Here is a 12304-nt window from a genome sequence, read left to right as displayed (position 1 = left end):
TATACAGGAAATTCCATCTAAACATAAGAAAAAAGAAAAAGCTTTTACTGTGTGCATGGTCAAACACAGGCTGCCTTCAGAGGTTGAGGATTTTCCATCTTTGGAGATTTTCAAAATCCAATTGGGTCAACCTGCTTTAGCTGACTCTGATACGGGCAGGGCAAGGGGTGGAAATAGATCACATCCAGATTTATTCCATTATTAAAGCTTGATTTTTAGAAAAGTCTTATGTATTTTCTTGCACTATAGGACAATCAAACTTATACTGCGGCAGGAGACATGAGCATGAATTCAAACGTATTTCCTTTATTCTGTCAAGTGAGATGACTCTAGAAAAGGTCAAGCTGGAAGATCTCCAGTTTCCTAACTGTCAGTTAATATAATTTCCACTTTATAGCCAATCTGTAAGTTGCAATATACTAATATCTACAGTTTCTGTAACTTTTCCTCTTATTTCTGAGCATAAAAAAAAGAAAACATTATTTTGCATGTTACTATTAAGTCTTCTCAAGGTGATGCAATTTCATAGGCAATTAAAACCTCCATTACTGGAAAGCCAAAATAGGCTTGTCACTAACAGCCCTATTAGAAGAAAATGACCCCTTGCATCCCAACATGTTGATGAAGCTCCAGACCGAAAAAACACATATCACCATAAATAAACTGTGAAATACAGGCTGTTTTATTTAAAGGGTGGGGTTTTTATTTTTATATTGCACTTGGCATACCCTGACTTAAGAGCTGCAAGCTGTTCTCTGCCTACCACCTGCTTCTGTTTGTAGTTCTGGCATTTGTATAACACAGTGGTAGAGACTGTCATCGAGTTTCTAACTCATTTTACATTAAACACAGCAGCCAGAAGGATCTTAGCTCTGGTCAATATGTTTTGAGACCTGATGTTTTTCAAAATCACTTGGTTTTAGTCCTTGAAGAAAATCAAATCAGCTTGTACCTAGACTTCATAGAGGACAACTATGGATCTATATAAAAGGGTGGAATCCTCCTGAATTGTTTTACTGTGGAATGCTGTGGAAGCCCCTTAGAATAGTTTTCAGTGTGATAAGACATTAACTTTCTATGTGCTGTCTTCAGGTTCTCCACAAGGTTCTGAATTATGTCTAGTACCTTGTGACTGACAGTGTGCCTTCATTTTTCTGAAAGAATCTTGTAAGAAACATTGTCCACACATGTAAAATAAATGTAATGCCATCTTTTATCCACTATTTTACAAGCACAGCAAAAAGTTAAATAGAAAAGTTAGCCTGAGTCAAGTCAGCATGTGTAGATTATAGCTATTTAACATGCTGATAATTTCATGGTAACTACCTGTGTGCCTATTTCAGGCCAGAATACATATAAGGCAGCTGTGATAGTAAGCAAGTTTCAAATATTTACTTTATTGCTGAGCACTGATGTGAACAGTAACTGTCTTTAATGTACTATATATCCACACTCAAGCTTGACTTGTGGGAACTTGTACAGGCCTATAGTCAAAGAAATTTATTAATTAGTGAAGTAAAATTTCCCTTTGCAGAGGCCAGCCTAGACTCAGTTACATAATCATCAACTCAGTATTTAGTAACTGCTTTAAACTATTACTTGCAGTGCTTTATAAGTAGACATACCAAGCACACATGCCTGTATTCTGCAAACTACCTGCAGGTCTTCCTCACATTCCCCTTTATAGATGCAAGATTTGTTATTTACCCACGCTCTGGTACTGTAGCTTACTTTAAGTAGATCAACCCGAAGAATTACAGGCTGTTCGGGAAAGACAGGGTGAGAAGGCAACTAGGAGGGCTTGTACACTGTGAAAAGGAATGCCTTGGGTACAATGGAGTTTTACCATGGGACAGCTGATGAACCCATGGAGAGTCTGGGTAAGGACCAGAGAACAGACCAATGCAGTTGATGTCATAATAGATGTCTGCTACCATATCACCTGATCAAGAAGAGACAGATGAAGCCTAGAAGCCCTAGGAGCTCTTCTGCAGTTGGGAGATCTTACAGTGACGAGAACTATGTTCAGGTTTTTTCTCTTCCTGGGGGACTATTTAGAGACCCTGGTCCCAGATGGAGATATCGACACATTTTTCAAAATATACTTGGAGCTAAGTGAAATCTCTGATTCAAATAAATGTGAAATCAATCCTGTCTCCTGTTGCCATCTTCTGTACACATGCAACTAGACTTGGGGCAGTTTGAAATGACAAGGCATGGAAGATCCTAGTTGGTCCACTTTAATTGGTCGCCACTTCAAGACCTTGCTGCGGATGAGTGTTCCTCCACCACTCCAAATTCACCTGCCCTGTGTCGTTCAGGTTACAGAGATTACAACTCTTACCTAGACAGTCCTTACCCTAGATAGCCATGGGCCACCTAGTCCTGGCTGCAAGAGGGACCAAGGAAGGCAGTGCCTCGCTGACCTCCCGTAGCTCTCCAACCTGACCTGCCGCAGGGCCCGAGCGGCTCCTCCCAAACGTCAGGTGCGATGCCGCAGGGGCCTCCCGGGTGGGGCAGCCGAGCCGGGACAGAGGAGGCTGGGCTGGACGGAGTGGCTGTCCCGCCCCTGGGGCGCAGCCAGCCTCTACGATTATGCCACCCGTGCTCAAAACAAAGTTTACAAAGTTGTTTCCACCTTTCTGCGGTCTGACTTAGACCCTGAGGCGCGGGCGGAGAACCACGCAGAGCTCGTATTGCACCTCCGCCTGGGCGCCTGCAGGAAGCGGCAAGAGGTAAGCCGAGGGACAGTATCGTGGGACAAAAGAATCGGGAGAGAACAAAGACGAGGACCACGCAGAGTCAGATAATTCGCCTGGTGAAGCTGCCGGCCGGGAGGCACCCGCGGCCGCTGCTTCACCCCTCTGTGCAGAGCCCCGGTGCCTCCGCGGCCCCCGCGCTTCCTCCGCCCGCCGCCCGCTGCGCTTCCTGCAGCGCTGGCTGCAAGGGAGCGCGGCCGCTGCGGCTCTGCGGGGCCGGGCGGGGGCACAGCAAGGTCAGGACAGCCGGCCGGGAATAGCGGTCCTGCCCGCCGCTCCCGGCCTCCTCGCGCAGCGGTGGGCTGCCTCCCGCGGCGGGGCGGTGCCTGCCCTCAGGAAGGCTGGCAGCGCTGGCGGGGCGGCGGGTCGCCTGCTGGCCTGTGCGGGGCTGCCCCGCTGGCAGCGGTGCGGGAGTGGCCCGGCAGTGGTTCCGGAGCTGCCGTAAGGGTCACAGGCTGCAGTGGCAGCCCTGGGTTCTTTCGTGAAGCCTCAGCTCGCTCTCAGGCTGGAAGGCAGCAGGATTAGAAACACAGGGGTTGCAAAACAGGCTGCTCCTGCTTCCGCATCACTTGCCGGCCGGCGAGAGCGCCAGGAAGTTGCTTAAGCCCACTCTGCCTGGTTTCCTTTCTTTGTACAGTGCTGGTCCCAGTCCTGGAATAACGTGGGGCTTGCATTCCGAAGAACAGCTGAATGCGCTGGAGTCCTACCCGGAGGTGTCCTACCCGGGCTCCTCCTACACAGAGAACATTTGATTAAGGTGGTGCCCAAAAGTGCTCTTGACTGTTAGTCATTATATTTGCACTTCTGCATTCTCACGTAGCTTCATGCCAAGGCATAGACAGTGTCAGAGAGACATAGCTTTATGTCCTGGGTACTTCAGGAGCTGCCTAGTTCGTTTCAGTTGGTTGTACACTGCCCTGCAGATACAAAATAAAATTTATTTTGGGGCTGATGTCTGCCACCAGGGTGGGAACAGGCCCAGCAAGTACTTAGTGAACACCAAGGCAGTGCTGCTGCTACTGATTGTTGTAAAAATGTTTCTTGTGTCCCCCAACCCAATCATAAAGGTACACAATACAATCGTTTGGTGTCAGTCTTTCACTGCTGTAGCACGAATGTGGTACCTGATTTAGTTTTCTGTCTTTCTTGATACTGAATGCTATGATGACTGTAAATGACAGATGTAAAAGAAACTTACTGCTGCCAGGATAATGGATGTCATGCAGAACTGCGTGTAGTGCAGCATAGATACCAATATGACTGCCTGTAATGAAACTTGGGTAGTGCCACAACTGACAAAAAGATGAGATCACTCAGGAACACTTTGACTACTTTAATGTACTTTTGTGTTTTCTTAGTTGCAACTTTGTGGTTTTCAACAATAGTTTCCAGGTTAGTTTCACTTATCTTTTTAGATGACATACATGAATTATTCTGATGCTCTGATAAAAGTCTGTTTGTTGTCTGTGGAATGTTGTAAGGATTCAGATGTCTTGTTCTCAAATGTATCATTAGGGACTGCAGTATTGTAGAACTCAAAAGGTAACTGTTAGACCCAGGAGAGTGAAAATGAAACATCAGTCTTCCCTATATTACATTCTCATCTTCTTTAACATCAAGAAAATAAATCAAACCTCAGTGTTTCAAGCGCAAAAACCAGATATGTTTCTGTAAATTTATTAAATAGCAAATGAAATTTAGGGCAATAATAGTTTACAATCTTCTGGTCTGCCAGGTCCTGGAGGCTTAAGTTCACTGCTGCTGAAATGAAGGAGGTATATAAGGGTGTCTCTGAGACACCTCATACCCCTTTTCCTTCTATCTTGTGATGGACTAGAAGAGAACTGTAAAGAAAGCAGCAGAAATTAATGCACTGAAGAGCATTACTCTGCAGGCTTTTGTTGTGGTTTCTTCAGCCCACAGGATGCACGTTCTGCTTCTACCAAATTTCTCTTTTCCTCCTCCTGTTTCTGTTCACCGACAAATTACATACTGTCATGATTTTCTACATGAGTATGTGGTGGCCATATGGAAAGGGAAAGAATATAGTTGTCTGTCCAGATTCCCTCTCCATCATTTGCTAATTTGCAATCTTATATATGAATGTACCATTCTACATATGAGGAGGAAGTAGTACAACTTTAGGGTTTTATTTCTTTTGTTGAAAATGCAAGTTTAATCAGTTTAAGTTAAACCTGATGTAAAGACATAATTGATTCCACTTTCCATGACTTACCCATGCAGAAAAACCAAGATGACTGTGTCAGGAACCTGAATGAAACTCAGTTAAAGACTTTGGAGGTCTCTCCAGACAAAGATCTAATCAGGTCAGGCCTAGAGTTTTCAGTCTAAATATAGTTTATTTTTCATCCTAAGAGAAAACAAAACATTATTGATAAATACTTTCCTGCATTTCTAGGCACCTGTGCACTTTTCTTCCCCACATTTAGTAAGCTGGGTCACCACAGGCTCAGATAAGCAAGGTATTAGCTTATTCGGAGTCTTGTCCAATCTGTCTCATTAGTCACTATCACATTTATTACGTGTCCTATCTCAATCTAATTTTACTTGCTTCTCATTCTTTCCTTCTCCTGTGCCTTTGCATCATGTGTTAGTTCTGTGGTGTCCCAGACAAACCCTTGCTCTGATACCTTATTTTTGCCAGACAGAAATGATGAAGTAGCCATACCTGTTACACAGTAGGAAGTAATCACATTGCTGAGCTGTGATCAGAACATGTGCCCCCTTGAAGAGCCTGTCACCTCCAGAGACCTGCACCAGAAGATATTCTCCCTATCTGCAATATCACACAATACTGCCCCTTTTTTCTCATTCTTTCATGTCACAGAGGAGTGTCAAGAAAAGTGAAAAGTTGTGTTGGGGAACTTCCATTCGTTAGAGAGCAGCATAAATGGAGGCAGGGATTCTTTACAACTGCAAGAATAACTTTTTCACTAGTTGACTCAGTGGAATGTGGAAGTTGTATTTCCACTTGAAAGCAGTAGTGAATTGAAATCCAATTAAGAATCTGTAACGAAGCATTTTTAGTTGCTTGTGTTTCTAGAGTTTTTTGTAGAGTGAAACAGGATGAAGTATACCGAGCCTACAAATCAAATATATATAGGAGGATTTGTTTATATGTGTTTCCCAGACCTTGGAAGTGAGCCATGCAGAAGAGATAGCATAAAGGTTATTGCAATGAAAAAACACTGAAGTAGCAAATTAATATTCCTGTGCCTCACTCACATGGTCTTGTCCTATACAAACTGTCCCACTGAGTTAGGTGAAGGTGGTTTCCAAGAGTAAGTGGTTTTAGAAATTCTGAAAATTTTGAAAATGAAAATTCTTGAAGCCAAACTGCAGACCAAGTGCCAAATAACTAAGGAGACACTTGGAACATGCCTCTTGGGTTTTCTAGTGCAATCTTTATTAGACTGAATCCACTAAGGTCAATGGAGAGTAGATCGAAATTTTCCATTAACATTTTTTCCATTAAAAGTGAATATATATTTGAAGAGAATATTTAATTTGCATCTCAAAGTCTTTTAATTTAGGTTAAAGATGTAACATTCCTTTACAAACAAGAAATAGAAAGTATATTTTAGATTCCAGGCCAAATTTTTGTAGGATTTCAGGCAGATAAAAGGTTTTTATTTTTTAAAAAACTTTTTTAAAAGAAGTTACATTTTTAGCAGGGACTTCTGGGGGAGGCAGAATAAATCAAGATTTTTTTTGTGAAAATGGTGTACTTCAAATATTCTTGTCAATCAGATTTCACCACCTAAAAGTAGCTCCATTTAGCAATGAGTCATTAGGAAACCTTGAAAGATAAGACAGTTACAAGGAACATATACTGCTTTACATAAATTTTTTCCAGACCTTTACTTCAGAAGTGGAAGTCTGTTTCCAATGCAAATGATTTGTCAACAAATGGAACAGCTTATATGAATTGGTAGCACCTCCTGCCAGATAATCATGTTATGGGTTACACCATTTAATAGTATAATGCTATTATTAATATAGATATTTGCATTTAATTTCAGTGCTTGGCACAATGCAACACACTAAATGATGCAGTCAGATGGAATCAGCTTGATTTTGACTTCACCATACTTGGAATGTGTTGCATAAATTGTGAGGTGCTCCTTCTTAACCATAGGTTTTACTTCTCTGAACTAACATTTTATGTTTTGGAAAGAAATCAGAATAATGGTAAAATAGTTCTATAGTGTTCCGTAATAGTTCTGATGCAAGTTCTGTAACTGCTAATGTCACTACTGTTTACCTGCAGACATTAACAGAAGTAATGCTGCAGTCACAAATGTTAGCCAGATTTGTTGCCTAAGATAGATAACTGGCCAAATTGTATTTGTATGCAGTAAGGATTTATTGATAAGTTAGAGAGACAGAGAGAGAATTTGTGGTGAAAACACACCCTCAGATATACATACACATTTATACCTCCACCCTGCTCAGGTGTTAGGGAGGTCAACAGTTTATTGAAAATTCAAGGTTCTTGCAGCCAGCAGGTAGACAAGGAACAAGAGGGAGGCTGAACAGGTCTTCTTGGAGATGCTGTCCTTGAATAAGGCAGGAAGAACTGGTGAAGGGAGAAAAGGAGAGTGTGGGTCCCTGAAGTATGTGGAGACTACAGGCGGGGTACTCTCACAGCTCTGATGATCCTGTGATTATTCTACAACAGTGATTTCCATGGTGATTGTTGCCGCTAAATTCAGTGTCCTTTTATAAGAAGTTTACGTTTCTAGACAGTTCTTAGCTTTTCATTCCTTACATACATTAAAAAGGAAGCATCCAAAGAAACAAATAGGAAAGATGCCTTTCTACTAAAAATCCTAACTACTTAGAGTAGCTTTACTTCTCAAGGATTCTTTAATATTTAGGCAATAAAATTCAGAGAAGATAGTGCTGGAAGGAAAGCAAGAGATTCTGTGATTAGTGTTGCCTGCACATCTGTTAGTTTTCATTAGCATTTCCCTATTGAAGGAGCAAGATAGGGAGTAAATGAATTTGCCTGCTTCCTTTGCTTACCTGTTGCCTTTGGACATCTGAATGTTAATGCATGGATAAATTTGTTTACTACTTCCATAGAGGCCAGAAAGAAGCCAGGTAAGTGACTTTTTTATCTATATGGGAAGCTAACAAAGGCACATTTCTTACATTTTCTTACAATTTCAGTGAAAACTGGTTGCTTAGAAAGAAATGTTAAAAATAACAAAGGTTACTGAGGACATGATGAGTAGTCAGAGAGTTGCGATCCTGCGTAATTGTGCACAGGAGTGACATATTTGGGCTTTTTTCCAACATTTGTGGATTCATCTAGGAACAAATGCCAAGTGGTCTCTCTCCAGTTTTTGGTAGCCTGTTTTGGAATGGTTAATGCATTATGCTCTAAGTATCTTTTCTGGTTTTCTCCTGTTTCCCAGTTATCTTATGGAGGCTGTGCTTCTAATATATGACATGCCTTTTTTTTTTTTGTCTTTTTTTTTTTTTTTCCATTTTCTTTAGTTTTAAGTATGTTTTTTTCCCTTAACTAGCTGTCCTCTGAAAATGAGAAGGGAATTTAATTTGTACAATTACAATGTATCTATAACCCACAACATCTTCTCCCAGGCCTTTTGCCTCCTTGATTTCTGTTCATTCACATTTACTCACAGGAAAGGAATTTCTACATAATTTAAAGTTTTTCCTTTTTTTTAGGTGAGTGGATGGAGAATTCCTTTGTTGTCTGCCTTTCCTGCTCCCCTGAAATTATTTTCATGACACATTTCTTTCAGACTATCCTGTTGCAGTCCCCCATAGGAACTCCAGCTTGCCTCAGATCTCTTCCTCCACAGTTACACTCCGCACACCCTCCCCAGGATGCACTATCTCCAAAGGACAAAGGAAACATAAGGATCAGAAAAAGGCTGAGGTGCTTAATGCTTGCTTTGCCTCAGTCTTAAGTAGTAAGACCAGTTTTACTCTGGGTACCCAGCTTCCTGAGCTGGAAGACATGGATGGGGAGCAAAACCCAGCCCCCATAATCCAAATGAAATAGTTGGTGGCCTGCTACACCACTTAAGCACACACAAATCTATGGGGCTGGATGGGATCCACGCAACAGTACTGAAGGAGCTGGTGAAGGTGCTCACCAAGATAATTTCCATCATTTATCAGCAGTCCTGGCTAGCTGGGGAGTTCTCAGTTCCCTGGAGGTTAGCAAATGTGATGCCCATCTACAAGAAGGGCTGGAAGGAGGATCCATGGAACTACAGGCCTCTCAGTCTGACCGCAGTGTCTTGACTGCTATCGTATATCATGTGCAGGGCAACAAGGTGATCAGGCCCAGTTAGCATGGCTTTATGAAAGTAGGTTCTGCTTGACTATTTGACATTTATTGGATGATGGAACTTCTTTCTCATGGCTTTGACAAGTATACACTTCACTGTGTAAAAAACTGGCTGGCTGGCTGGGCCCAAAGGGTTGTGTTGAATGGAGTTAAATCCAGTTTGCGGCTGTTCACAAGTGGTGTTCCCCAGAGCTCTGTGTTGAGGCCACTTTAATATCTTTATTGATGGCCTGGATGAAGGGATTGAGTGCACCGTCAGTAAGTCTGCATATGACACCAAGTTGGGCAGCAGTGTTGATCTGTCTGAGGGTAAGAAGGATCGACAGAGGGATCTGGACATGCTGGACTGTTTTAGAGTGGGGTCAGGTATTCCATGCGTGGCTCAAATGGGGAGACAGCAGTACACAAAAATAAGCAAAGCACATGCAATTTATTAAGCTAACTCCCTGCCCAAAGCAGTAGTACACATTACAGTTCATACCTACCAACCCAATAGAGATGAAGACCCACAGTCCAAGGTGTAGCATTATGTGGTGCAAAGAGGCAGGTGCAGCCCTTTACATGGGCATCCCCAAGGAGGCAACATTGACCTTAGCAGTGCACTAACCCAGTGCCCTCAAGAAAATACCCGGTTTATATATTCTTGGCAGGGGGACGGAGTTCTGGCACAGGGCGCCAACCTGTGTTGTAAGTCATCCTGCCCAGGTTGCATCACGAGGCAAACACGTGTGCAACCAATTTGGTCTGGGGTCCATGACACTCCACCCCCAGTGTTACTTCATCTGTCTTCTTCTACCTCCCTTGTCCTTTGGCTTGTCCTTGTCCTTTCTGTGTAGTCACTGCCCATGCTCTAATCATGGGAACTGAACAAACTATAGCTGTGGCTTGTACAAATGCCAGGTGCCTCCCAAGGTTCTGTTTCTTTTCTTATCTGTTTGACCATTAATTCCTCCCAAAGTTCTGCTTTCCTTATCTGTTTCAAACATGCACCATTACTCATCACTATTAACCCTTTCCAATACATGAACCAATGGACTGAGGCCAATTGTGTGAGACTGAACAACGCTAAGTGTAGGGTCACAAGACCCCATGCAACTCTAAAAGCCTGGGGACGAGTGGCTGGAAAGTTGCCCAGTGGAAAAGGACCTGGGGGTGTTGGTCGACAGCCAGCTGAACATGAGCCAGCAGTGTGCCCAGGTGGCCAAGAAGACCAACAGCATCCTGGCTTGTATCAGAAATAGTGTGACCAGCAGGACCAGGCAAGTGATTGTCCCACTGTACTTAGCACTGGTGAGGCGACACCTTGTGTTCAGTTTTGGGCCGCTCACTACAAGAAGGACATTGAGGTGCTGGAGCATGTCCAAAGAAGGGGAACAAAGCTGGTGAAGGGCCTAGAGCAGAAGTTTTACAAGGAGCATCTGAGGGAACTCGGATTGTTTATCCTGGAGAAAAGAAGGCTCAGGGGAAACCTTATTGCTCTCTCTACAAGTACCTGAAAGGAGTTTGTCCCTTGTGCCAAGGGAGGTTAAGCTTGGATATTAGGAAAAAAAAATTTTACTGGAAGGGTAGTCAGGCACTGGAACAGGCTGCCCCCAGAAGTGGTCAACTCACCATACCTGGAGGTATTTTAAAGACATGTATATGTGGTGCTTAGGTAGGGACGTGGTTCAGTGGTGTACCTGGCAGTGTGCTGGGCTAACAGCTGGACTTCATGATCTTAAAGGTCTTTTCCAAGCAAAACAATTCTATAAGATGAAGAATCATGAGAGAAGTTACCTAGCCTGTGAATTCAAGCTATGTGGAAGAAAAGAGGCTTTTATGACACATTTCAGTGCTTTTCTGAAGCAAATGCACAAGACTTGCCGGTTTTTATTTGATAGGTCAAAATTGGAGGTTTGAAAGTTCCAATTTTAATCTAGTTCAGTCAGGTGTTCATATGATTAGGTCAGCCTTTATAACGCTTTCATGAGAGCTTAAAGGATAATCATCTTAGTAACAGTAGAGGAAAAAAATATGGATTTTTTTATTTTGGGGTGCACAGTCTTTATCTCTGTTAGTTGTTTTAAGTGTGAGACCTGAGTTTTTACCCTGAACTCTCATAAAGTCTTCAAAATATGTCTGACAGTAATGTTAAAGTCTGCTGATCTGTTAATCTTTTTCAAGGTACTATCACCCATGCCATTGTTCACAGATCTGTGTGTGTGGTCTGTTCTTCCATGATGCCACTACCTTTGCTGTCAGTGTTCAGGGCTCAACTTTTTTATCATTGGATTGTTTTTCTTGTGTTACTTCTTGTATATTGCATTATGTACATAGGGAGTGTTCTTCTCCAATCCTGTATCTAGCAAACTTTTATGTACTTGAGGATGGTTACTGTACTGTCTTTGGTCTTTGCAGTCCCATACCTCTGTAATTCTCTCTGTATCCTGCTTTTTTTGGTTCTTGATTTTTTTTTGATGGGCCACTTGGCCTTAATTGAGCTCACTATAAGAGCTCTCGAAAACTATAATTTTTGTGATTAAATTTAAAGGATTCTACAGCAGGGTTTGCTGTCTTACTGGATGACACTTGTCCAAGGGTAAGGCACAGTAATAGGGAACAGAATTAATTATTTCAAGAGGCTTGTGCTAACTTAAAATAATTCTGGTGGTACATTTTAGCAGCTTTAAAAGCTTTTCAGCATAATGCTAAAAGGTAACTAACTCTGAGACTAGGTCTTTGTTTATGTCAGGCACACTGCAGAACAGCTGCATGTTATTTTAACAATGATGATTTTGTTGTAGGAAAAGTATGCAATCAAATTTTTATTTTCCAGTGTTTGTAAAACATAAATGTTATCTCTCGTAAAAGTATTTTGTGTAAATCCATGGTGATCTCAGTATTAAGCAAGCTTACTACATTCTGCTGACTATTTGTGTTTTGAAGTATGCTGCAGAAAGTTCGTGCCTATAGACAGATGCTAAACAAGTAATTTTACTGAAATCTAAAACTGAGGCATGAATGCAGGAAAAACAGCTAAGGAGATTTTTAAATAGCACAGTTAGGGAGAATGAGGTTGTCACAAGTCATGACCTGTGAAATCTTTGCATCAGCAGTCCTCTGTACCTCTAGAGTTTGGTGATTTACAATGCACATGACTGCAAAATCACACTGAAAATGCCCTCTGAAATACTAACAGTGAGCTTCCTTTTGCACA

The 12304-nt window shown here is 42.2% G+C and overlaps 1 protein-coding gene across 1 annotated transcript in view; it reads left to right on the top strand.

Moving 5' to 3' along the window:
- The first annotated feature begins 2561 nt into the window (after window positions 1-2561).
- The window catches only part of CRACR2A (calcium release activated channel regulator 2A), a 62450-nt gene continuing 52707 nt past the window's right edge, over window positions 2562-12304 (top strand). The window contains exon 1 of the mRNA XM_051643388.1: window positions 2562-2735. The gene's annotated coding sequence lies outside the window, so the exon portion shown is untranslated. The remainder of the gene's footprint in view (window positions 2736-12304) is intronic.

This window comes from Apus apus, chromosome 1, assembly GCF_020740795.1.
Source record: "Apus apus isolate bApuApu2 chromosome 1, bApuApu2.pri.cur, whole genome shotgun sequence".
NCBI lineage: Eukaryota > Metazoa > Chordata > Aves > Apodiformes > Apodidae > Apus > Apus apus.
This window is presented reverse-complemented; position numbering and strand designations above follow the sequence as displayed.